The sequence below is a fragment of the Periplaneta americana genome, chromosome 2 (genome assembly GCF_040183065.1).
Source record: "Periplaneta americana isolate PAMFEO1 chromosome 2, P.americana_PAMFEO1_priV1, whole genome shotgun sequence".
Lineage (NCBI taxonomy): Eukaryota > Metazoa > Arthropoda > Insecta > Blattodea > Blattidae > Periplaneta > Periplaneta americana.
In genome coordinates this window covers 192,023,730-192,051,374 of record NC_091118.1, presented here as the reverse complement: position 1 = coordinate 192,051,374, position 27,645 = coordinate 192,023,730, and the positions used below count along the sequence as shown (strand labels likewise).

At 34.4% G+C, this 27,645-nt stretch overlaps 1 protein-coding gene and 1 non-coding gene across 3 annotated transcripts in view; one reads left to right on the top strand and one right to left on the bottom strand.

The window, feature by feature from the left end:
- Window positions 1–27,645, top strand: part of LOC138694978 (LIM domain only protein 3-like) — a 913,591-nt gene that overhangs the window by 32,636 nt on the left and 853,310 nt on the right. The window lies entirely within an intron of this gene.
- TRNAC-GCA (transfer RNA cysteine (anticodon GCA)) lies at window positions 3,923–3,998 on the bottom strand. The gene has a single exon. It is a non-coding gene; the product is annotated as a tRNA-Cys (tRNA).

Genomic DNA, 27,645 nt, shown 5'->3' with positions numbered 1-27,645 from the left:
TATTACATCTGTATTGCGATACGAAAGGAGACTGTTAGCGGCGAGGTTGCCAAACTCCTGGAATTTCCAACTTAATTTTATAATTAAGCGTGGAGTTAATCACATAACGTAATATTAATTTAAGTGTACTCTATCGTACTTTTCAATCTGCAGGACTATTTCACTTCCAATCTATATTTTCATAATTATACAATAAATTATTCGAGTCAGCTTTATAGGGAGCTATACATGTAAGCCATATTTATATAATACATATTTACTGTTCGTTAACACAAAAACACAAATTTAAGTACCATAACACAGAAAGTGTGCTCAATATTAGGTCTCTATAGTCTTTGAGAAATAAATATCAAATGGTCCTTCAATAACTGCCTATTCTTTAAATCTAATGCATGATACAAAAGCTTACATTAGATTACATAACATTTACGACTAGCGCTTTCGCTACTAAAATAGCATCTTCAGGTCTGACTTGCATGTTGTTAAGCTTTACACATAAAGACATAGATGGAAAAGTAACAGCGAAATATAAAGGTACATGACGTGAGAGTATTAAAATAACAATGCTAAGAAGGTAGGTAAAAGTTGACTTGAGAACAATCAAATATTTGTAACAATTGAACCTCTAAAAGGTCTAGAAAAATGAAATCATAAAAAGTATGTTAAGAATTAAAATCTGCAAAACATATGTGCAGCTTGTAAACAGAGAAAATGACAGTTATGTACCTTTATTGATTTAATATGTATATGTACTTGTATGACTTAAATTGTTAAAATTGAAATTGTATTTTTAAATTTAATTTATTCCTGTAATTTTTTTTCTTGACCCAGTTTGTGTCAAAAAATTATATTTGTGTTTGGATATCTCCCTGAGCACGAGTTTTTTTACTCCTTCAGGGAAGAACTAAGATTGTATTGTTGTCAATGTTATTTTATTAACAGTAAACAATAAGCAATTTATATTTCGCTGTTACTTTTCCATCTATGTCTTTATGTGTTAAGCTTAGCAACACGCAAGTCAGACCTGAAGATGCTATTTTAGTAGCGAAAGCCCTAGTCGCAAATGTTATGTAATCTAATGCAAACTTTTGTATCATGCATTAGATTTAAAGAATAGACAGTTATTGAAGGACCATTTGATATTTATTTCTCATCTACTTGTTAACTTCTCGGACCAACATGCCTTTCAAACTCTATAGTCTTGTCAACCCACTTGAGGTCTGTGGATGAAAAAGGAATAATTGAATCGGGGAGTGGTAGAGTTCCTGGTAGCTCAGTCGGTAGAGCGTTGGCGCGCTCAGCCGAAGGTTCAGGGTTCGATTACCAGCACCGGAACAATTCTTTCCTTGAAATTAGTCTCATTTTTTATTTAGCCTACTGAATGCGTAGGAAGCTCGCCATCACAAGAACAGGAAAAGCAACGTCTCACAGTGCTGTAGATACTCCAGTTCTCATTACCGGTCATGGGTTCCTGGGTGAAAATTAATCATATCATCTCTACATCTTCGCTAATTTTTGAAAACATCATTCAGTTACACCCTGTATAGAGTGATGATGGATCGGAGATGTTGGCAGAGGGTGACCATCCGTCGAGGTGCCACTTGTGGCTAGCCCTGCTGTAGCGAGGGTTCTGCATTGTAATTTTTGTCAGTATTTCCGCAGCGTTGTTTCTGCAGTACGCCCCCATGCTGTGACATCTCAATTACCAGGTTGTTTAGTGTTTACAGGAGGCAAATTACCCGCATTACGGCTCCCGCAGCCTGTTTGTTTTAATTTACTGCAAAGTGCGTTCAAAACTTCCGAACAACAGCTTGTTGCCAACTTATGAAAAATTACGATATTATTGGTAGATGATACCTTAAGAACAGGACAGTGGTTCTTAATGTTCATTTTAGTGTTTTTTTTCTCGCTCCTGGTGTCGAGGACATGGCTGTATTAGTAGCAAAATTTATATAATAAAATACTCGTTGATTAATAATGTGCTTTCCATCAACTAGAATTCATTATTTCAACGAAGTTAATTTGCAATGTTGTGAATTGTAAATGTTATTCATTGTAATAGCATAAATATTGCTTCTTTGGATTGTAAATGCAATGGTGGTTGGGTGGATGGAATAGATTTAGTCGTTCCATAATATTCTTGTAGTTCTTTACAGCTAGAATAAGGAACATGTCCAATTGTTATGTTCAACGGACAAATATGCATATATTATATATAGACAATTGTTACATTCAAAACAATAGCATAATTATTACACTTCGTTCTTGAATACACTTTTTTAACACATATAATCACTGATATAGTGTTGAGTTGTTTCAATGAATAAATAAATAAATAAATAAATAAATAAATAAATAAATAAGTAAATAAATTGATGAATAAATAAATTGATGAATAAATAAATAAATTGATGAATAAATAAATAAATAAATAAATAAATAAGTAAATAAATACATATTCTTTCTTTCTTTATTGGGTTATTTTACGATGCTCTATCAATATCTCAGTTTATTTAGCGTCTGAATGAAATGAAGGTGATAATGCCGGTGAAATGAGTCCTGTGTCCAATACCGAAACTTACCCAGCATTTGCTCATATTGGGTTGAAGGATAACTCCGGAAAAAGTCTCAACCAGGTAAATTGTCCCAACCGAGATTCGAACCCGGGCCACTTGGTTTCGCGCTAAGACGCGCTAACCGTTACTCCACCGTTGTGGACAATAAATAAATAAATAAATAAATAAATAAATAAACGATTTAATTCTGTTAACATTGTACATTTTTGGTGTTATGTTACCTGATTGGGTAGTTGCGATGTTGTTTGCATCGTTCTCTGAATCCTAGTGGGACAATATCGAAATTAGTCAATCAGGTAAGACAACACCAAAAATATATAATGTTAACATAGTGAAGTCGTTACTTTATTTATTTATTCATTCATTCATTCATTCATTCATTCATTCATTCATTCATTCATTCATTCATTCATTCATTCATTCATTCATTCATTCATTCATTCAAATAACTTAACAATATATCAGTGACATATTATACAATGCAATGTGGTGGTTACCATTTTAAAAAGTATGAAATATATACAAAGAATTATTGCATTAATATTTACGCAATACTGTGAAATATCAATTTATCTACAGAGTAGAAAGTGTGAGATATAAAGTAATTTTTCAATTTCACCTTAAATAGTACAGGCTTTTTGGTTATGATTTTTGATGTCTTCAGGAAGACAATTGAATATTTTTATTGCCATGTAACGCATTCCCTTTTGATAGCATGATGATGGTGTATGAAAATCATTATTCCTGCAGGTATTTGTATTGTGTATAACAGAATTAGTTGGACAATTTTCTTCATCGCATAATAGGAAGTTTACTGAAGAGTAGCTAAGTGTACGCTACTGGTTGTTATGGTTAGAATTTATATACAGTACATGTTTTTTAAATGGCCTACACGATTCTTTAGGCTTTGCTCCAACTATTATTCAAATAGCTCTTTTTGTAATAGTATATTTTTACTATCTGCAGAATTTTCCCAAAATATTATCGTTAAGTTATAATGGAATCCAAATACGCAAACATATTGGGCCGTATTCATAGACATTCTTAGCGCGGGCTTCCGGTGGATGATCAGCGTACTAACGTTTTTCGTATTCATAAACCAGTGTTAGCGATATGATATGATATGAATCCTGTACAAGTAACCAGTCGATAGCCGGGGCTAGCGAAATGTCTATGCATAGCACCCTACGTCTTTAAGATAATATTGCTTGGAAATTGCTGGAACTACCTAGTCGCGTGGCATGCTGGCAAAGTTTGGGGGTTATTTTTAAATATGATTTTTCCAGTTTAATATCTTATTAATAAGCAAACCAAGTATTATAACTATTAAATACGAGAAAAATTCGTACCGGCACCGGGAATCGAACCCAGGACCTCTCAGCTCTGCGCGCTGAGCGCTCTTACCAACTGAGCCATGCCGGGACACGATCCACGGCGCCGGCCGAAAAGATAAAATTACTCAGAAATACTATGTACTGTCCGTCCAAGTGGTTATATCGTAGAGTCTTAGAAAGGGAGCAAATCACGTGACAGTTAATTACTTAACGAGGCCCTTTTATTTAAGTTATTTTAAACAGTTGTATAATATTACGTAGACGTCCAATTCCTAACAGAAATTAATGTTCTCAGAAAAGAGCTAAGACAGCCCAGCCACTAGCTGGCGAATAAAAGCTGGTGGGGGAAACCGGGATACGACGTAGGCAACTGGACGACAGTACCTGTGCGAAAATGATTCAATATTGAAAGCTCTTTCGTCACTGGAAAACGCGAACATATTCTTGGAACGTACTATTTATTATGACCGTATGGCTACTATGACTGTATATGCGGTCTTGGATCTGTGTGTGGGCGCTTGAACTTCATTAGTAGAAGGGGTGGGAGTGAAGTACATTAAAAAACTCAGGTACAATAAAAATTGAAGTAAAAATAAAATGATGACCCTGTAGTTGTTTCCTACAAGAGTAGTGTTAATAAGTGCGTCTGATGTTTGAAAGACTCAGTTCATCAGTTACGTTCTCTGTTGTTACGATTTACTTAAGACTAGTTCAATATAAATCCATTGTTAATCACGACCTGGAGATTATATGAAAAATCTGTAACTTGTATGACAGCCTATGACAGAGGTTAAGGTGAGTAACGTTTTAACCAATTAGATGCCGGGCAGAGTTCAGTGAACCTGTGACAGGCCAAAGCGCGCGCAAAGACATCAAAGAGGAGGTTGCAGCATTCAGCGACTCTGACCAAGAGAAAAGGGCGTTTGGAATAACCTACTTCACGTAATTTTGCCCTGGAAATGTGACACGTGTTGCGCAAATCAAGATTTCAGGTATAACTCCCTGTAAAGTTGATTTGTATAATTTCGAGGGAAAAATTGATCTGGAGCCGGGTATCGAACCCGGGACCTTTGGTTTAACGTACCAACGCTCTACCACTGAGCTACTCGGGAACTCTAACCGACACCGATCCAATTTTTCCCTCTATATCCACAGACCTCAAAGTGGGCTGACAACCGTCAAGCAACCAACTTCGAGTGCACACTAACTCCGTGTGACTTAAATTGTGGGTTTCTGTTAACGAACAGTGACGTGTATTATGCAAATCAAGATTTCAGGTATAACTCCCTGTAAAGTTGATTTGAATAATTTCGAGGGAAACGTGTTGTTATTTGAGATGTTTGTTTTATCAACAGTAATCTCACTAGAGGTTTTGATTTATCTAGAGAAAATCAAAACTCGAGTGGGATTTAATTGACTATTACACGATTAGAAGAAAGTATATAAAGATTAGAAGTAACGAAGTACTCCAATGCAATAAAATATTAATTGACTTCAAATGTATTATTGTACCGTCTCAATATTACAAATATTACGCTAGGTGGCAGTAGTATGTTATGATTAGCTGTTTTCTTGTTATCAGTTGTGCCAACTATGGAATCATCATTGAACTGTGTGGACGGTTACTAGTCAAGAAGGCTTTGTTGATTCAGTTTAATTTTTATTAAAACAGTTGCATTCCACTTCAATCATCCGGATCCCAGTAATCTTCGTCACTGGACGGATGATTTTCAATAAATCTTAGTATTAAACAATCTCTGATACGTGACTATCCATAATATCATATAGCAGAAGCTATAACATGACCTAAATAATATAAACAAGCGTTAGAAAATTTTTAATTAGGGATGATGAAATAAACAAGAAAAGTTTTAATTAAGGATGATGAAATAAAAAATAAACGTAAATAATTTTAAAAGGAACAATTATTGAAAGTACAATTTTCAAATTTGAATGTTTTAGTGGTTGGTGGTTCAGTTGATGTTATATTGAACGTGTGCGTAAAAGAAGTGAACTCGTTGATGTACATGGTGTATTCCTCAACTTATTCAGAATTTCCGAATGGTGCTCTTCATTTATTTGTAAATAGGATTTCAGGGGAGATACATAGCCTTGACCAATGATCTTTATTATTTTTTGTTCTTGAATGCCAATGCGAGTCATATTTGAAACTGCTGTGCATCGACTGGAGTGGTTTGTAATTTTTTTTTGCCACTAAATCTCGCAAACAGTGCTAGCGAAACTTTTACATGGCTCGCGTGCAAATTCAAATTTGCAGACTGGAACGCTTTCGGTTAACCGAAGTTTCGGTTAATCGGTATTCGGATAATCGATGCCCTACTGTACATAATATGCAATTTCTCCAGCATAAATGTTAAAATATGATGCTTTTATAAATTAAGGCAAAAAAAATCACTTTTATGCACAATAAAAGTAATATCATTGTATTCAGAAATTTGTGATTCGTGTAGATAATCTTTCAGGATATTCACACAATGATAGAGAACAAATATGCAAATGCATGAACTTCCTTTCCCTAGTCAAAAGCGATGCCTTATTGACGTCACTTACGAGGTTCAAACTGTTTTCGGACAGTTGACTAAATAACAATAAACAATATTATTCATATCAAATAAAAACTTTTGTCAACCCAATAATTGTACGCATTTTTGTGCAAAAATGAAGCCTAACTTATACGTGATAAAAATTACTTTCATATGCAGAGTCCAAATAACTTGTAGAAGATGAAATACGTTTGTTTTGTAAGGTTCAGGTTATGCGTATGTTAATTTTCAGTCTATAATAAAAACACTGAGAAATATTTGGTGCTTCTAGCGAGCGAATGACTATCAGATATAGCTATTAACTTGTGATTCAGTGGATGGCTAGTAAACAATCAAGATGCGGTATCATGTCTCGATGATGATGGTCATTATCATGAAAAATAAAATAATTATCATATTACTACGTAGGAAATACATATTGAAAAAAAAGGAATAGATACAAAGGAAATGTCACTAAAACCCAGAAACAATACAACACAGGATAGCAGCATGTAAACAACTAACAGTTACACAGTACACAGAGAGATACAACAACGCCGCCATGATCATTAATCAAAACTTATCAACCTGTACGCAGCTGAACAGATACAGGAACCATAATTATATAAATACATCAACAAAATAAAGATACTTCAGTAGTAACTGATAGGGAAATACCAGTCAACAAACTAGACGTTGTATTGATCGACAAGATAGATTTAGGAACATACCTATACATACAGGGTGATTTAGGAGGAATAGTAAATATTTAGGGAGTATTAGTAAGAATTATTCTGAGTACAATATTCCTATAAATATGTGTACACTTTTCAATGGATGTGGAGAGACAGCTGTTTGAATGTTAACGCTCAACAAGTCTTACAAATTATATGAAGGAACGATAAATGATTCTTGAGATCGTAAGAGGGCATCACTGTTCATAATGAGTGTAGACAAAAAGCTGTTTGTAGTTAGACTGTACAGATCTGACGCTCTCAAGTCTCAACAGATGATGATAAGAAAACAGCACTCTAATTAACATTTGACTACAATTATTGTGTTATTTCGATGGCTTGAGTCCGCAGTATTCACTTGAACTGGCCACAATGATCACCAGACCTTACTTCTGTGGCCACAAAGATCACCAGACCTTACTTCTGTCAATTTTTGTTTGTGGGGTGGATGAAAGACGAAGTGCAGACAAAGTAAACATACAGGATGATTCACAAGGATTTATCATCACTGACGGAGCTTATTTCCGACGATATTCTGAGCAAAAAAGTCATACAAACATGTGTCCTATTCTTAATATTTTCAGAGTTGAAATTGTTAGTAAAATACCTTTTTTTCTTTAGTTTTAAGGGTAAAAAATATTACAAATAGAGAATGAACTATTCAGAAGTATAATTTCTTTAATTGGCCAGTATTCGGAATCTAAACATGGGCATTTTATCAACAGTAATCTCACTAGACGTTTTGATTTATCTAGAGAAAATCAAAACTCGAGTGGGATTTAATTGACTATTACACGATTAGAAGAAAGTATATAAAGATTAGAAGTAACGAAGTACTCCAATACAATAAAATATTAATTGACTTACGAAAATACAACTGTCTTCAAATGTATTATTGCACCATCTCAACATTACAAATATTACCTAGATGCATGCTAGATGGCAGTAGTGAGCAATGCCTTCTCGTCGAGAAGTTCTCGATTTATTATACACGATGGCAAAGTTACTATTCAAGAAGGCTTTGTTGATTCAGTTTCATTTTTATTAAAATGCAACATTCCACTTCAATTATCCGAATCCCAGTAATCAACGTTACTTGACAGATGATTTTCAATAAATCTTAATATTAAACAATCTCTGATACGTGACTATCCATAATATCATATAGCAGAAGCTATAACATAACCTAACTAATATGCACAAGTGTTAGAAAAGTTTTAATTAACGACGATGCCATAAAAAATAAACATGAATAATTTTAAAAGGAATAATTATTGAATGTACAATTTTCAAATTTGGATGTGGTTGGTGGTTCAATTGATGTTATATTGGACGTGTGCGTAATAGAAGTGGAACTCGTTGATTTAGGCCTACATGGTGTATTCAACTTCTTCAGGATTTCCGAATGGTGCTGTTCATTTATTTGTAAATCGGATTTCAGAAGATGCGTAGGTATGATCAATGATTTTTATTAATTCTTGTTCTTGAATGCCAATGCGAGTCATATTTGAAACTGCTGTGCATCGACTGGAGTGGTTTGTAATTTTAATATATATATATATATATATATATATATATATATAATATATAATTTTTTTTGACGTCCAGACCAGCGCAGTTTCAAATGTTGACAAACAAAGAAACAAATGCTAGGGACGCGATAAAATTAAACAAATGCTAGGGACGCAATAAAATTAAACAAATGCTAGGTACGCGATAAAATTGTGCGATAAGCAGCCATGATTGGTTGAAATACATCCTTTCGTACCGTTTTATTGGTCAAAAGTAGTATGACGTAGTAAGAGTGTAATAGTCATTGAAATTCTTTACTATTAGGCCCTTCAAGATTTATTGTGTGTGCTAACTCTTTTTAATGAAAGGCCGCTTATAATTAAGATTCATGCAACTAAATCCCGCTCACAATTTACAGTATGCGATGGAATTATATAAATCAAGTAGAAGAAATTGTTCACTTAAATTGCATGAAGTGCACCAACTCTTTGAAATCAATTCCTGAACATTGCCCATGTCATTAGTATTTCATTTAAATTCAGATTAGTTCAAACACATCTCTGATTTCATTTTCTCCATTGCCATCTTCGTTTCAGAAGTCCAATGTGGTTGTCGCATTTTTGCACATTTACATTCAAAGTTTGTCTTGATAATTTATGTTGAATCTTTCGTACACTACTTTTAACACTTGAATATAAATAATTGATTAAATGGCGATCTTACTCGTGTTAATTATGTAAGCATGTGCGGCTTAGAGCTGTTTCGGTGCTATTCGACACCATCCTCAGAGCCTACTAGGAACATAGCATAAAGAACAGAAAACACACTACAAAGACATCTCAACACACAAACAACACAAACAAATAAATACAATCACACAGGCGTATACAAACTCACATGCAATAGTTGCGACAGTTTCTACATTGGACAGACAGGCAGATCATTCCAAACTCGATACAAAGAACACATTAAAGCAATAACCAGAGGACACAGTACATCTACATATGCCGAACACATAACTAATGCTAACCACACATACAATAACATAAATACAGACATGGAAATCCTACATATACAACCCAAAAGCAAAAACTCAACACACTAGAACAATATGAAATATACAGACACACTAAAACACACCCTGATCAAATTCTCAACACACAGATCAACTTCAGGTCACACACACTATTTGACACAACTCTTCATCACACGAATGCACCCACACAACAGGCAGCGAAGTTGAGATAGCGTCGAGATCTAGTAGGCTCTGAGGATGGTGTCGAATAGCACCGAGACAGCTGTAAGCCGCACATGCTTACATAATTAACACGAGTAAGATCGCCATTTAATCAATTATTTATATTCAAAGTTTGTTCATTTTTAGAAGTCGAGTAGCAAAATGCGACAAATGCGACTGTGGCTTAAACCCTGCCCCGTTCTCCCCTAATATGTAGCTAGACGGCGATATATGCAATGGAAAGAGAAAGGAACTGGCCATCGTACCCAATTATCTCCTGGCTTAGTTGCCTCGTAATTTGACTTGTTTGTATCGCTTTTGAGATTAAGACCTGCCTTCGGGGAATTGACTAAATAATAATAATAATAATAATAATAATAATAATAATAATAATAATAATAGTTACTTACTGACTTTTAAGGAACCTGGACGTTCATTGCCCCTCTCACATAAGCCCGCCATTGGTCCCTATCTTGAGCAAGATTAGTCCAGTCTCTATCATCATATCCCATCTCCCTCAAATCCATTTTAATATTATCCTCCCATCTACGTCTCGGCCTTCCCAAAGATCTTTTTCCCTCCGGCCTCCTAACATTCTATAGGGGAGAGTCGGACAGTATCGGACATCGGGTAATATCGGACAGTGCGTTTCTTTCATCTACCACCATATGGTAGTACCTGAATGACATGGTTACGTTTCTCTATGCGACATCACAGAAACGTAACCATGTCAATCAGGTACTATCATCGTGTGGTAGATGAAAGAAACTCACTGTCCGATACTACCCGACTCTCCCCTAATGCATTTACGGATTCGTCCATACGTGCTACATGTCCTGCCCATCTCAAACGTCTGGATTTAATGTTCCTAATTATGTCAGGTGAAGAATACAATGCGTGCAGTTCTGCGTTGTGTAACTTTCTCCATTCTCCTGTAACTTCATTCCTCTTACCCCCAAATATTTTCCTAAGAACCATATTCTCAAACACCCTTAACCTATATTCCTCTCTCAAAGTGAGAGTCCAAGTTTCGCAACCATAAACAACAACCGGTAATATAACTGTTTTATAAATTCTAACTTTCAGATTTTTTGACAGCAGACTGGATGATGAAAGCTTCTCAACCGAATATTAACAGGCATATCTCATATCTATTCTATGTTTAATTTCCTCCCGAGTATCATTTATATTTGTTACTGTTGCTCCCAGGTATTTGAATTTTTCCACCTCTTCAAAGGATAAATTTTCAATTTTATATTTCCATTTCGTACAATATTCTCGTCACGAGACATAATCATACACTTTTTCATTAATAATAATAATAATAATAATAATAATAATAATAATAATAATAATAATAATAAGCGCACGATCGAACAGAGTCGTCAACAAAAAACGGTGAATCCATAGATAAACATAAACTCGCTTGTGAGTCTACACCTGGACTTCTATTTTTTTCCCCACAGGTTTTGTTCTTTCTATAACGATATTAGTACATTTACAAAGCGATAGTATAAATCACGTGTAATAAAACCTAATTGACGGGACTCGCTGTTTACAGAACGATAATTCTCGTTGGGTATTTAATGTTGCATGCCATTAATGTTTGGACTATGGCATCCAGTTAGACAAACGAACTTAAAATATGTAACACGCATTACACGAATATCACAGGCTTTGATGATCGTGAAAACCGCGTATCAGATTTTCAAACCGTACTCTGAAGTGTTAATCAAAAAGAAATTAAGGCCGATCCGTACTCTGCTTTCTGTACAGACCTTAACTACCTTCTCTGTCCATTTGCAAGCCCTTACCTTCCCTTCAGTCCCTCTCCAAGCCATCCATCTCGTCTCCTATTATCTCCCTCCTCGAGAACATAATTTGTGCTCCTGTCCTCACTTGTTACGTATGAGTGACGGCTGGACTTGTGTCGCTCTTGCACGCTGCGGCATGACTGTACCGGGCACAGAATAATAACCGCGCGACTAGCGGGTGGAAGGCAGGGGGTGGGGGAGAAAAATTGCACCCGTAAGCTTTGTAGAACGTGCGTTGATAAAACGTTGTAATTAGCAGCCTTAATGACAGCAGAGGCGGCTAGTGTTGCGTTGACATCTGTTCTAAAAACATCACTTCTCCTTAACGACTGTACGCCACTGAAATCACCACGAGTATCGAACCAGAATGCTGCAATTATTTACAGGGGTGTATTTTTGAATATGGAATTATTGCATAATGATACACAATTTTTCTTCCGGTAAAATATTATTTAAATATGGGAAATCTGTGTTATTATTCGGTTGAGAAGCTTTTATCATCCAGTTTCCTGTCAAAAAATCTGAAAGTTAGAATTTATATAGTACATTATGCAACGAGCCTATAATGGTAGTAATTAAAACGCGAGGATGTTTATGAAACGAGCGCAAGCGAGTTTCATAATTTTCATACGAGCGTCTTAATTACCATTACAGTCAAGTTTCATACGACTTTTTATGCTCAACCATATTTCTAACTTGAAATTATTCATAAGTATTCATGTTATTCTTATGTGACTGGGGAGCGAACTGACCTTGTGCAGTCTCGTAAATTGTGAGATGTGCGCAGACGCGAAAGTATTGATTTTTTCCGAGGAACAATAATGCCATTGACCTTGATTTAATCTAGAGAGTAAAATGAACATTAATCTTGATATAACATTGAAATTGATTTAGACATTGAAAAACGAGATGACAAATTGAATTTATTTGAATATTACTTACAATTAACGCTAATTATTATAGTAAAGGAACATAACCTTCTGCGACAGTATTAGATTTCCAGCCTCCGTGACGTTTCGCTAGTTGTCTTTCGATTGCATATCCAAGAATAATCGATACTTGCGCTTTCATAATGCTAGAATGGCGCTTTCTGATTGGTTGAAGAACTGAACTTTAATGAATAGGCGTACTTTAATAAGGCCCATTAAAGGGCTGCTATCAGGTGTATAATTACTACATTTCGGCATGGTCGAGCATAAAAACAGTTATATTACCGGTTGTTCTTTATAGTTGTGAAACTTGGACTCTCACTTTGAGAGAGGAACATAGGTTAAGGGTGTTTGAGAATAAGTTGCTTAGGAAAATATTTGGGGCTAAGAGGGATGAAGTTACAGGAGAATGGAGAAAGTTATACAACACAGAACTGCACGCATTGTATTCTTCACCTGACATAATTGGGAATATTTAATCCAGACGTTTGAGATGGGCAGGGCATGTAGCATGTATGGGCGAATCCAGAAATGCATATAGAGTGTTAGTTGGGGGGCCGGAGGGTAAAAGACCTTTGGGGAGGCCGAGACGTAGATGGGAAGATAATATTAAAATGGATTTGAGGGAGGTGGGATATGATGATAGAGACTGGATTAATCTTGCTGAGAATAGGGACCAATGGCGTGCTTATGTGAGGGCGGCAGTGAACCTCCGGGTTCCTTAAAAGCCAGTAAGTAAGTAAAATATTATTTATGTTACTATAGGTTTGGAAGTAAATTCCGAAAAGACAAAGTATGTGATTATGTTTCGTGACCAGAACATAGTACGAAATGGAAATATAAAAATTGGAAATTCTGGAGGATTAAACCCCATAAGGCCTGTCCCGTTCTCATGAAGTAGAATTACTATTCTATCCATCTCTTCCTCGGTCTGTCAACATTTCTTATGCCTTTCACTCTATAGCTCAATTCTTATTTAGGCATGCGGTAGTCTTCCATTCGTTCTACATGCTCTTCCCAATTATTCCTATATTGGTGAATTTTTTCTGTTGAATTAAAGATGTGGATTTCTCTTCTTTCCTTAAAATTATATTCAGCGATACTCCTTAAAAAACTCATACCAGCATCTTCGATTTTTCTTTCTTCATTTTTGCTTATTGTCCAAAATTTTGTGCCGCATAATAATATACGAACCATAATTACTTTGTAAAACTTTAGGTTTATTTCTTTCTGAGCATTCTGAAAGTATGTTTTTATTGTACCGCATATATAATTTAATAATCTTGTTTGTAAGTACCTATGAAATATTATAGCCCAGACAGTTAAAACAGTTAACTTATTTTATAGCATTTCCTTCTAAAAGTTATCTGCTCTTAATGTTTGTGATCCATTATTATTATTATTATTATTATTATGATTATTATTATTATTATTATTATTATTATCATCATCGATATTGACAGCTATTGAAATTTACTTCTGTAAAACATGACTATTCGGATACCAAACCTACAGTAGTCATAATACAGACATCGGATTCTAGGGCAAATGCCTATTTTGTTTCTTTAGGAGAAAAGTAAAAATAATTATTAATATTTGTGTTTCATGGAAATTGAAAGGTATACAAAGAGTTTTATAGTGCCCTAAAATGCCCTAAAACGGTTATTAGAGCCTAATTTGTTAATATTCGCCTAAAAATGCCTAACTCACTGTAAAGTTTCGCATTTTACTCTTACTTTTTATAATTTATACATGCATTCACTGCGAAATTTAAGGCATTTAAAAAGTGGAAAGTTTGCTTCACACCGGCCATGAAACCATTGATAAAGGAAACAAAATGTTTTGAATCTCACGACACTCGCAATAGATTTCACCTAATTTAACATGTTTGGAGGCATAAATGCCGACAAAGAACCAACCTTAGTTTTGAAGCAGGCAACAATCACAACATGTGCTGCTACCGATTCAGAGATATACTATAAAAATGACTGTTTTCGGTCTGAAACCGATTAGCTGTACTGCCCTTCAGAGTGTCTATATAAAATCACAATTTTTGGAGAAAGAGTGTTTTTGAAATATTTATGAAAAGTCGTAAAACTGCGAATTAGTAGGGTAAACCGTTACAAAATATTTAAAAGAATGGCTCTCCTAGTGTTAACACTACCAGGAAATGCAACAATAAGTGGAACTTTGTATTTTTGCGCCTGCTTTCAAAATGATTCTCAGTGACAAAAGGCAAAGGTTAACTGTGAAGAATTTAGAAAACAATTCTGATGGTGTACTGTGCAGATAATTATAATAAAGTCTGAGCATGGAACTGAATTTCAATAACTTAAAATGAGTAATCTTGATATCAATAATCATTATTTCATTAGTTTCAATATATTAAATTTGTGCAGCTCTGTTTATAAACATAATATAGTATTCTTTTTTAATGTTTAAACATACTTTTTTGTGCGTATTTTAGTGTATAACTAAAAATTTCAGTGAAAGAAATAAGTATGATACCTTGATGTGCCTAAAATGCCTATTTTCATTAAAATAGAGCCTAATTTTACAAATTTTGAGCTTATTTTAGGCGCCTAAAACTGCAATTTTTAGTGCCTAAAAATCCGATGTCTACCTCATAAACAAGAACTGTAGCAGACTACCTAAAAACAATACAGGATAAATAGTACAATAAAAACACACCCACGTCCTGATAAAGAGAGATAAATGTTACTTTCCTGCTGCATATCGATCCCAAATCTGTATGGCTTTGTAATCAAAAGCACTACAGTTTTCTGAAGTAACCAATGGGTTATATTTAATTTATACAGACTAGAAATTAAATATCTCTCCATATTTTCAAAGCGAATAGCTCATGTTGCATGTAACAAGAAAGTGTAATATCATATAGGTGGAAAGTTCATAGATTTCTCAGAAAAAAAAAATATATTTTCTCATTTATTTAACACCTTCTTATTCGGTAACTATTGCGAGTAAGATCGTGAATTTTGACCATATCAATAGAAAATTTAATAAAGAATTATTTATTCCTCTGGCGTATTTCAGTAGCGTGGACGGCTTCGTATAAATGTAATTTAGAAACCACAAATTTGAAGCCACTGAACATGCAACCAGATTGCATCGTTGTGGTCATAGAAGGATATTCGAGTAGCGAAACAGACCTGAGTTCATTGACGTCTTGCATCTATATTACGAGTAGAAAGAAGAGTGTGTTAGCGGCGATGTTACCAGACTGCTGAAACTTGAAACTTAATTTTCTAATTAACCGTGCATTTAATCACAAAACGTAATATAGGTTTTCTATTCATTTCAGTGTACCCTATCATCCTGTTCAATCTGCAGGATTATTTCACTTCCACTCTGTATACAGTAGCGCTTATATGAAGTGGAAAATTGCATTTTCGCCAAAATATTTAAATCGATTCTTATAGAAGACTAGTCGTACCCGTGTGCTCCGCTGCACCCGTTAGAAATAAATATAAAGTAATTACATAATTAAAATAGGACATTTGATTCAGGGAACATTCGTGTTTGATAGAAGGATAAATCGTTTAATATGTTACTTAATTTAAATTGCATCGAAATAATTAAAATGCAAACTTTTTGGTCCAGAGACACTCATTTGGTGCAATGGCAATTCCTTTAATATGTTTCTTAATTTTCATTACATGCAACCATAGTTTAATGAAGATTGACATCATTTAGATTTAATGTGTATATTTTATTTTACTTGTTATAGGTTTCCATTGAATTATGGTAATAACTTAATTTTAACCCTTGTTTTCTACGTATTCAGTAAATGGCGCTTGGCCCACTATGGTTCTGAACCCTTCAAATAACTTAAATTATGTTATATAATATTACATTAGATATTATATTATTATATTATATTATATTATATTATATTATATTATATTATATTATATTATATTATATTATATTATATTATATTATATTATATTATATTATATTATACTATATTATACTATATCAAAAGTTACTGTAATAACATTATAGCATTATGTCCATCTAGAGAAACTACACTTTCCAATGGTATTATACAATTATACAAATCGGTTAATTTAGCTTCCGATATTACTTCATACAAACACAGAAACATTCTCTGTAGGCTATCTTTCATAGCTTTCAATTGTTGCTGTCCAAGGCCCCTTATAGACGAAGTCATTTGTTTTTTAATTCATTACACGGCCTTAGATGGCAGTTATTTTAATTTTAAAACTCATTTATCTCATTAAATATCAGTCCTATCAAAATTTTTCAATGAAAAAAACTTATCGCAAATTAATTTTAAAGAAACTTTTGTTATGTAACATTTTTCACAACAATCAATAATAAGTGAGATATTTCGATTTATTTAATTCAGGCCCCCTTATAACCCCCCCCCTTTTAAATAATGTATTTTGAATGCCATATAGCCTAAAATCTAAGTTACAACGAACTTAATTTATATTCCAATTTTCATCGAAATCCGTTCATCCATTATCGCGTGAAAAGGTAACAAACATACAGACAGACAGACAGACATACATACAAACAAAAATTTCAAAAAAGCGATTTTCGGTTTCAGGGTGGTTAATTATATATGTTAGGACCAATTATTTTTGGAAAATCGAAAATTACCAGAAAAATTTCGGGTACAGATTTATTATTAGTATAGCGGAGAAAAATTCTCTCCGGCACCGGGACTCGAACCCGGGTTTTCAGCTCTAGGCCTACTTGCTGACGCTTTATCCACTAAGCCTCACCGGATTCCAGTTCCGATGCCGGATCGAATCCTCTCAGTTTAAGTTCCATCTCTTAGTTTCCCCTTTTTGTGGCCAAATTTCTGCACAATAATGTGAATGCTACATCTGACTAATGTTAAAAGATTTCAGCAATGCATTTTTCTCCGTTAAAAATAGGCTATCCCGTTTTTGTCTTGGAATTACGAATTGACGGACCCGCCGTGGTCGCCGCGTCACGAGTGCAGTGTCACTTTGTAGTTACTAAATATCATTTTATGACACGAGTATATACTGTAAATGCTGACGACAAAATCGGCCCTGCCGCCGCTTAGCGATGTGTGGGCAGGGCGCGTTCTACGCATTGTTCGGCCACGTTCAGGAATCAAAGCTATTAGGATTGCTGTCATACCACAGTATAAATTACCAATAGCTCAATCTGTTGGCGGCATTGCTATGCAGATTGCCGCTAATCCAGGGGATACATTGTTGATGCTCAATGGAATGTTTCACTAGTACCCCCTGTTTCCGATAGAGCGCACCAGTTCCCAAGGGAACACGCATTATTGTCTGCGATGAATGTGGGGAGGAAAAGGAAAAACATCTATTCGTAAGGGACGGGGGTTGTTACAGGCCTGGCTGGAAGGGGGGAGTCAAAACTGGCTTTGTGACGATTCTTTGTGGCCAGAATTCAGACACCAGAAATAAGTTTTATTGCCGTCTTTCAAACAAGGGACCGGGAAGTGCGCGTTTTCTTCGAGAACTTGGGTGGTGAAGTCTTGCGCTGTGGTATAGGTGGTGGTGGCTGTAAGTACAGAGGACCCGGATTCGATTCCCATTAGGAAAGTGAAAATTTATATAAACAGAGATGTGTTCTTTGTTCTGGTTTATCTTATTATCAAGCTACTACAACTGTTTTGGCGGCCGGGTAGCTCAGTTGGTAGAGCAGCTGGCTACGGACTGGAAGGTCCGGGGTTCGATCCCAGGTGGTGACAGGATTTTTCTCTCGTTGCGAAACTTTCAGAACGGTCCCGAGGTTCACTCAGCCTCCTATAAAATTGAGTACCGGGTCTTTCCCGGGGGTAAAAGGCGGTCAGAGCGTGGTGCCGACCACACCACCTCATTCTAGTGCCGAGGTCATGGAAAGCATGGGGCTCTACCTCCATGCCCCCCAAGTGCCTTCATGGCATGTTACGGGGATACCTTTACCTTTACCTTTACCTACAACTGTTTATAACAGAGTTCCGTTGTACCTGCCTAACCTTGTTTATGAATATAGCCTAAGCAAGTAAAAGTAGCAGAAAAACCTAGTACTTTTATTTATTATCTCTTGTCGTTTGTCACCGGAGGTGAAATTTGATGATTATCATTACTAGGGACCGGATTTTTATGTAATTACATATTATATTCCTTTCAACTTAACCATTCTTGATCCCACAAACCGTTTTGAGATGCATGAGCAACAGCAACAAGAGGTGTGTCGTGAAAAACAAGTCATATATGAGCCTTGTTGTCAGCATCTCGGAGCACAATACCACATCACACATTGGACAGTTTTTGGGCTCATGTTCGGTGCCCGTGGCACGATCCCACGTGGAACTTTAAATCAACTTAAACAATATAAACTTCCTGATACAACGATTGATGCCATAGGATCTCAAGTGTTAAAATCATCCTTAGCTATAATTAGTAATCATTTGTACCCAACAAAAGTTTTATTGTAAATGATTTCCTACGTTTTCTTATCTTAATATATTTTTTTTCCTTTCCAAGTGTCACAAAATTGTTTTGTTTACTTATTATTCTTTATGAATTGATTAGTAGGCCGATCTATCGAACCCTTATTTAGGGCGGCTTTTGTTTATACAAATTATCTAAATAACAAATCTTTGCGAGCCTTGTAATTACCATTAGGCCTAATATAATCAAATTTGATACTACACATTTTTACATATTTACCCCACATTACATATTATGGCTTGATATTACATAAATCTACAAATTTAGGGGGTTTATTCATTTTTACTTCTCTCAAAGGAAAGAAAAAACTTCTGTTAGGGTAGTTTACAATTTGAAATACACAGATTTAAAACTCCTTTTTACCTACCCAAGAAAATATATATTTCGGCACGAATCATAACGTCCTTAGTTCCAGGCAAACAACAGTTTGTAAATGTCTATAGTTTGAAGTTTTAGTAGGTAAGCTACTTTGTTACTTACAGGGACTAGCTAAAATGCATGTGTCCCACATCTCCTCTTATTTTCTCCTAATCCAGTAAAGCGAAACAGTGCTTGCAGTACTGTAGTGTCTTTCATTTCACCCAGTTCTCTAGTTTTAGTACTTACAGTATAAAGTGCAAGTGAGTTTATCTGCTGTTTTTAACTAACTAAAATGGCCCCTGTATCTTCAACCCTAACGACAAAATTAAAATCATGGATTGCGATGGACGAAGGTTTCACTACAGATGGAAAAATAGCAATGTGTCAAGTGTGGGGTAAAAAAGTCGGGTGCTCTATGAAATCACAACTGGAGAGTCTTACCAATCCTGTACCTGCCACATATTGATATTAAATATTTTCATGATTTTACATATTTTGGTACATATTCAGCTTATTTTTCTTACATAAATATTTCACACCTTGATATTACATAAAAATCCGGTCCCTAATCATTTCATAATAAAACATTTGACAAAATAGCTATATTGCTTGCGATTAAAATTTAAGTACAGATGAATCAGCATACGAAAATTCATCGTTTGAATAGAGTGGCGGTCGCTGTGGAGTAACGGTTAGGATGTCTGACCCTGAAACGAGCAGGCCCGTGTTCAAATTCTAATTGGGACAAGTTACCTGGTTGAGTATTTTCCGGGGTTTTCCCTCAATCCATTAATATCAAATACTGGATAACATTCGGCGCTGGACCGTGAATTCATTTCGTTGGCATTATTACCTTAATTTCATTCATACTCTAGGTAATCATAGTAGTTGATAAAGAGTCGTAAAATAGTGAATTAAAAGAAATGAAGTGGTGTAACTGGTAGCCATTTCTTTACGGCAATTTTAAATTTCTGAATAGTGACTGCCTTGAGCTGCTTATACACGATCAGATTTTTTTTTCTAATTCAATACTTTACAAGAAACTTTTTTGTCAAAGATCGATCAATATTGAAAAAATACTTAAGTAATGTTTCATTTTCTAAATTTTTGGCACTATTTTAAGAACATGCCTTTCAAGTTCATTGTAACCTATAGGCCTGCCTAATTAAGTATTACAATATAAAAATATGTAAATCTTTGGAGAATAACTAGACTGTACAAATGCGGTATCATGTCGCTCTACAAACTCTGTTTCTACAAGCAGTAAGAGGTGGTTTCGTGTAGAATGAGAAGGAGAACTTTTTTGTTGTTCTGTCGGACAAAATGTAATATGTTTACTTTGCTCAACGGTTCAATTAGGAGTATATAGAAACATTAATTGCCACGCTGAATAACGTATTATTATTATTATTATTATTATTATTATTATTATTATTATTATTATTATTATTATTATTATTATTATTATTGGTCACTAAGTATGTGTTCCTATATTTCTTCTGTACGTGCATGAATATTGATATTTTTTACATTTTCTCCCTGGAAGGATAAAATTATTAAATCGAGAGGCCCCCTATGGAAAACCTGGTACCATATATTTTTTTACTATTACATTTAATTCTTAACTGTTGTTATAGTTTTCAATAAAATAGTGGTTGAAGCAATTTATTTAATTAATTTAGGTTTCCTATATAACAACAGGTATGTTTAGAAATTAGCGGTTGCGATTGCTACCGTATGATATCTGATGGGAAACAGTTGACAGTTGGCGCTAACAACTGAAACTTAGTATTAAAATACCTTTCGCACTAGTGTTAAAAGTGCATTTCACACGCTAGGCAAATTTTTAATATCCTTACCTAGCGTTAAAAGATATATTTTTAGTAATTGTTGTATAGAAATATTACATTTTCATCAGTAACTCTTTCAACAATTTTTCATTTCATTTATTATATTCCATAGATCTTACATTAGCAATGACGCTTTAAGATGTGGAACAAGTCAAAATTTTACAAGATTACAATTACAATTTTTACAAATTTTTACAAATTTTACAATTTTACAATCTTGCAATTTTCTACAATTTTGCAATATTTTACAATTTTACAATCTTACGATTTTCTACGATTTTTTTAAATTTTTATAATTTTTACAATATTTTACAATTTTACAATCTTGCAATTTTCTACAGTTTTTACCAATTTTCACAATTTTGCAGTATTTTGCAATTTAAAATCTTGCGATTTTCTACAATTCTTACAAGTTTTTACGATTTTTCAATATTTTACAATCTTACAATCTTGCAATTTTCTACAATTTTTGCAAGTTTTTACAATTTTTACAATATTTTACAATTTTACAATCTTGCAATTTTCTACAATTTTTACAATTTTACAATCTTGCAATTTTCTACAATTTTTTTACAAATTTTTACAATTTTTACAATAATAATTTACACTTTTGCAATCTTGCAATTTTTTACAATTTTTTTACAATATTTTACAATATTTTGGCGAGATGTAGTGAGATGAGGTGAGACCCGAGGATTCGCCAAAAGATTACCTGGCATTTGCCTTATGGTTGGGGAAAACCTCGGGAAAAACCCAACCATGTAATCAGATCAAAGGGGGTGAAATGAAGTGAGGCAGAGGACTCGCCATGGACCATCCGTCATCAGTCCCACGGCTGGGGAAAACCTCGGAAAAAAACCAATCAGACCAAACGGGGGATCCAACCCAAGCCCGAGCGCAGCTCCGGATCAGCAGCCCAGCGAGTCTACATCGTGCATTTCACACGCTAGGCAATTTTAATATCCTTACCAATCCATGTAATTTCTCACGTGTGGTAAGTCAGTACATCGTACCTTCAGTCACGAATTATTTAACATCTTCAGCTACTTGCTTTCAACGTCCCGGGATCTAATCCGAGTTCCAGTGTCTCTCTACGAACCAACAGCCTGAATTTCTCTGCAAAACACACACACACACACACACACACACACACACACTTGCTGTGTTCATAATTTACTTTGACGCTGTAGAACGTCGCTCTGTTGTTTAAACTTTGTCGTGTTTAAAATCGCTTCACAGCCACGGTTACATAGTCAAATTAGCAGTTTTCTGTACGCTAGAAACAGTTTTTAGAACATATTTGGATAATGTAAATATTTGAAAATCCTGCCCGTATGTTCTTGTTATTCAACTTTTTTCGTTATGTAATGTACGCAAGTTTACATGTACTGTACAACATTAAGCAATATTAGATACAAATGTCACCCCCTTCTACACTGCCTTCATACTATCACTACAACCACGACCGGCACTCAAAGATAGAGCCTTTAGCCCTTTATTCCTCACTCCTGTATGAATTATGAGCAGAAAAGAAAATATATTTTCAAAAATCGATATTTCATTGTTACATCGTCAACAAAATGTAAGTAGTATTAAAGAGTGAAATTTTGTTTTAAGGATGATTTCCGTTATTCCAGCGGTTATTCAACATATTATAAATTCAAAGTGGACGAGGAATAGCGGACAACTTTGTATAGTATATTAATTTATCTGTTTTGTTAATCATTGCAGGATATTGTAGACTATCCTGCAAATCTTAAGCATTTTATTCTTCTTTCTCTTACTATCACTCCTCTCACATTCTGAAAACAGTTCTTTACTAAATTCTCCAAGTAGATGTTGAACAGGATAGGTGATAAAAGACAGCCTTGACGTATTCCTCTGCCAATTTCACTTGAAACCTGAAATAGCTATTAGGGGAGAGTCGGGTAGTATCGGACATTGGGTAATATCGGACAGTGAGTTTCTTTCATCAACCACACGATGATAGTACCTGATTGACATGGTTACGTTTCTGTGATGTCTCATAGAGAAACGTAACCATATCATCCAGGTACTACCATATGGTGGTAGATGAAAGAAACGCACTGTCCGATACTACCCGATGCCCGATACTACCCGACTCTCCCCTATAGTTAACAAGGATGGTTAGAAAAATATTTCCTCATTCTATCCTTAAATGGGTTTGATGTCTGGCAGTCTCTGACATTACTCGGTAGGGAATTCCAAAGTCGAGGAACAGCCACAGTGAAAGAAGATGAATATGACGATGTTCGGTGGGAGGGAATGGATAATATTGAGGAGTGTTGTGATCGTGTGCCTAGGTTATGGTAGGTGGATAAATTTTGAAAACGGAACACAAGATGGACAAGAGTGGAGAAATGCAATGTGTGAAAACACCTATACAAAAAGAAGAAACACAAGACAACAGTTTCACGCTTAACTTCAACTGGGGAGAGAGAAGTTTCTAAGTTATGTCTCTAATTTCAGAGAGTTATTGTTTGAGATATTTCAAACAAACAAATTTAATACAATTTTGCTTGTTCTTACTTCCTTTTCGAGAAAAAAAATGTTTTAGATGAAACACTTCAAATGGTGCGATTTGGGAAAGCCATTCATTTAAATACCAAAATTTTCACTCAGTTTAAGAGAGCAGTGTATTTTGATACTGAATATAATTGAAAGAATTTTAGTTTTGTCCTTTAGATGTACAGAAATTTTGATCCGAACAAATGTAACTTTGTAAAATTCCTTTCCAGAACGAAAACTTACGGAAGGAAAAGAAATTATCTTCTGTCATACAGCAACATTTGTGTTGTCACGAAAATAGCCTACTTGGATTTTTGTCAGATCTGTAACCATTTTTTCTTTGTCAAGTTAATCCAATAGTATACTTACCGTCACTAGTATGAGGTAGGCCTACATCATGAAACTGTATTGTGAGAATCGCCGCAAATGAGGGTCAGTCCTTGGGCACTTTCATCACCGCGTGTATGTTTCTAGTAGCATGTTTTTCTGATAAGCTGTTAACGAATCTACATTTATGTTTCATAATATCTTTGTTTGACTTTTCACATTTACCTTTTACCTTGGTATAGGGATGTGATAAGTGGCATTATGGATACGTGCTGCTTCTACAGCAATAATTTCTGATACTTGTCTATGATACAGGAATATAATTAACTTCGGCTTTATGAAATTGGTTTTGTCATTCACTTACCGGTTTAGAGATATGAACAGCATATGTTTCAGACGAATGCTGTCATTATTTTAATTACAGTGTGCATAATGAGGTTGTTTCTCTGCAGTGAAGCTGTATGTATTGTACATTTTGTTGTAATAAGGTGCTACTAGATCTCTCGTAATGAAACGAATTTTACGCCTGTCGTTGTTATGCAGATTGGACTGTAAAATATGTTTTATAACAATTATTGTAGTTTTATTATTCATTGGAGTGCAAAGCAAAGTCTCCTAACAAAGCAAAATTTAAAATATTTTATGTCTTTATGGAATAACTTATTTCCCACTTTCTGTTCCGTGTTATTTTTCCTTTCCTTTCGTTTAATTTTTTAATCTCTTTTCTTCTCATTTAATTTTTTTCCTATTTTCTTTCGCATTTCTTCTTTTCTATTTCTTTCTCTATTTTGTTATACGTTGTTTTCCTTCTTTGTAATCCATTGTATGTTTCATTTTTATCTGTCTACTTTTTTATCTGCTTATTCCTTTACTCTCTTTTCCATTTTACTCTGGTTTCTTCACAGTTTCATTTTTCTTCTGCCCATTTCTGTTTCCTTTTTTATTCCCTTTTCTTTTATTTCCTTTTTTCCATCTCTTCCTTTCATTTTTATTATCTCTGTCTCCTTATATTCCTTTCTATTCCGTATCTTCTTCAGCTATCTTCTTTTTCTTTCATTCTCTTTTCATGTTTCCTGACATGGGTTACTTATCAAAACTTTATCTACTAAGTCTCCTCTACAATCCTTAGAAAGATGTAATACGAATTCTGAATCACCCTGTATGTTAATATTAACCAAATGTAACTAAATTCATTTATTAAAAACAATTTTATTCGAATTTGTTTTTTTATAAACTCACCAACAGACAAAATTGATTTTTTTGATAAACGTTTATAAATTCTAGTTTTAAAAACTTTTGAATGGTAAATTATAATATTGACTGGAAAGCTTATAATATAATTTGATCCCTATAATAGAAAAATTTGTGTTAGTGTTTTGTAATCTGCAGTATGGAATATTAATTTAGGATATATGGTTTGTTTCCAAAACCTGTTATTTTGTTCAAAAATCGATGTTGACCCAGTAACATAACAAACATACTTCTTACATTCTGAATCCAACGTCAAAGTTACTTTTTGCCATATTAAGCATACTTCTTACATTCTAAATCCAACATCAAAGTTATTTTTTGCCATATTAAACATATTTCTTACTTTCTGAATCCAACGTCAAAGTTAGTTTTTGCCATATTAAGCATACTTCTTACATTCTGAATTTAACGTCAAAGTTGTTTTTTCCATATTAAGCATACTTCTTAATTTCTGAATCCAACGTCAAAGTTATTTTTTGCCATATTAAGCATACTTCTTAATTTCTGAATCCAACGTCAAAGTTAGTTTTTGCCATATTAAGCATACTTCTTACTTTCTGAATCCAACGTCAAAGTTATTTTTTGCCATATTAAAGATACTTCTTACATTCTGAATCCAAAGTCGAAGTTATTTTTTGCCATATTAAAGGTACTTCTTACATTCTGAATCCAACGTCAAAGTTATTTTTTGCCATATTAAACATATTTCTTACATTCTGAATCCAATGTTTAATTAATTTTTTTAACAATTCCTGCTCTTTGTCACTGAAAAATTATATTTAAATAATGGTTACTTTTCCAAGACCTTCTATTTTTTTGTTTTTCTGGACAAAACCTATTATGTAGTATATAAATTTTGAAATTGTTGGTAAAGTATGAAGTATTGTAATACACTTAGGACATAGAATGGTACAAAATATCAGTAGGATAAGAATAAACACGCATTTTAAAAACTGGTTCATATATTTCGAAGCCAGCAATTTTTCTCCTTCCTGTAAAAATAACTGAAAGTTAAATAACAGGTTCTGGAAACAAACCGTTCAATTGTGGGATTGGGAAGAAAAAAATTGTGGTTCTTGTTGATTGGTAACTACTTACTGTATATCAGAGACTTGGAAAACCATGAAAAACCCAAGTCAGAATAGGAGGCCCTTGCGACCTTTCGAAAAAAGTACAAGACCTTGTGTGAGCCACATTATTATGCTTGGTTTCGATGTACATAACATATATAATTTCAAGCTAGTTTCTACGAGTTTAAACGTATCATTGAAAGCAAATATCGCATGTGTTAAATGTAATATATGATTCAGAGGGGCCCGTGGCTTCATTAATGACCGCAGATTGAGCAGTTTTGCAGTACCTTCAACCACTCCCAATGTGACTAATGTGTTCGTTGGCTGGCAGAAGTCTACATTACCGACACTGATAGAGATGCTACCCCTGGCAGTTTAGTTCTGCAACCCGCATCTCGTTATTGGGTTACACTTATCGACATACCGCGACCATATAGGCAACCCTCCTGACACTGAGCCAATCTACGCTGATGCTCCCACTAACTGCGCCCACACTTTAACTCTGGCGAGAATTCACACGAAATCGACCGGCGTTCGTTCCTCGATGGATCGCGTGGGATTTGTGGTGACATATACAGGGTGGGATTTTTGTAAATGTCCTGATTAAAGTATTAAAATAAACAAAAACTTGTTAGTATGCGTTTCGTAATTAAGTGCATGGTTAATGAGAAAATTAGGCTGAAAATCTGCTTAGTTTGGCAACAGCGCAGCGTCGGCATATCTACGAAAATATGTACGCACTAGGTCTTAACAGCGAACTTTCGTCCCTTTCCGTTCCGTCACTCCAGCAGAATTGCCAGACTTATTAATGGCAGGAAATAACGCGATATGTGTTATCTTTTTATTTAATTTGCAAGAAAACCGTTCATTTTATTGAAAATCTGCAAAGGGATCAATCATTATTTTCTTATCATTTTCTCTAACGATAAGAATAAAAGTCAGAATCGTACGGATTTTTATTGCTAGTAAATTTCAAATGTATATAAGTTACTATAATATAATATAATATAATATAATATAATATAATATAATATAATATAATATAATATAATATAATATAGGCTAATATAATGTAATGTAATGTA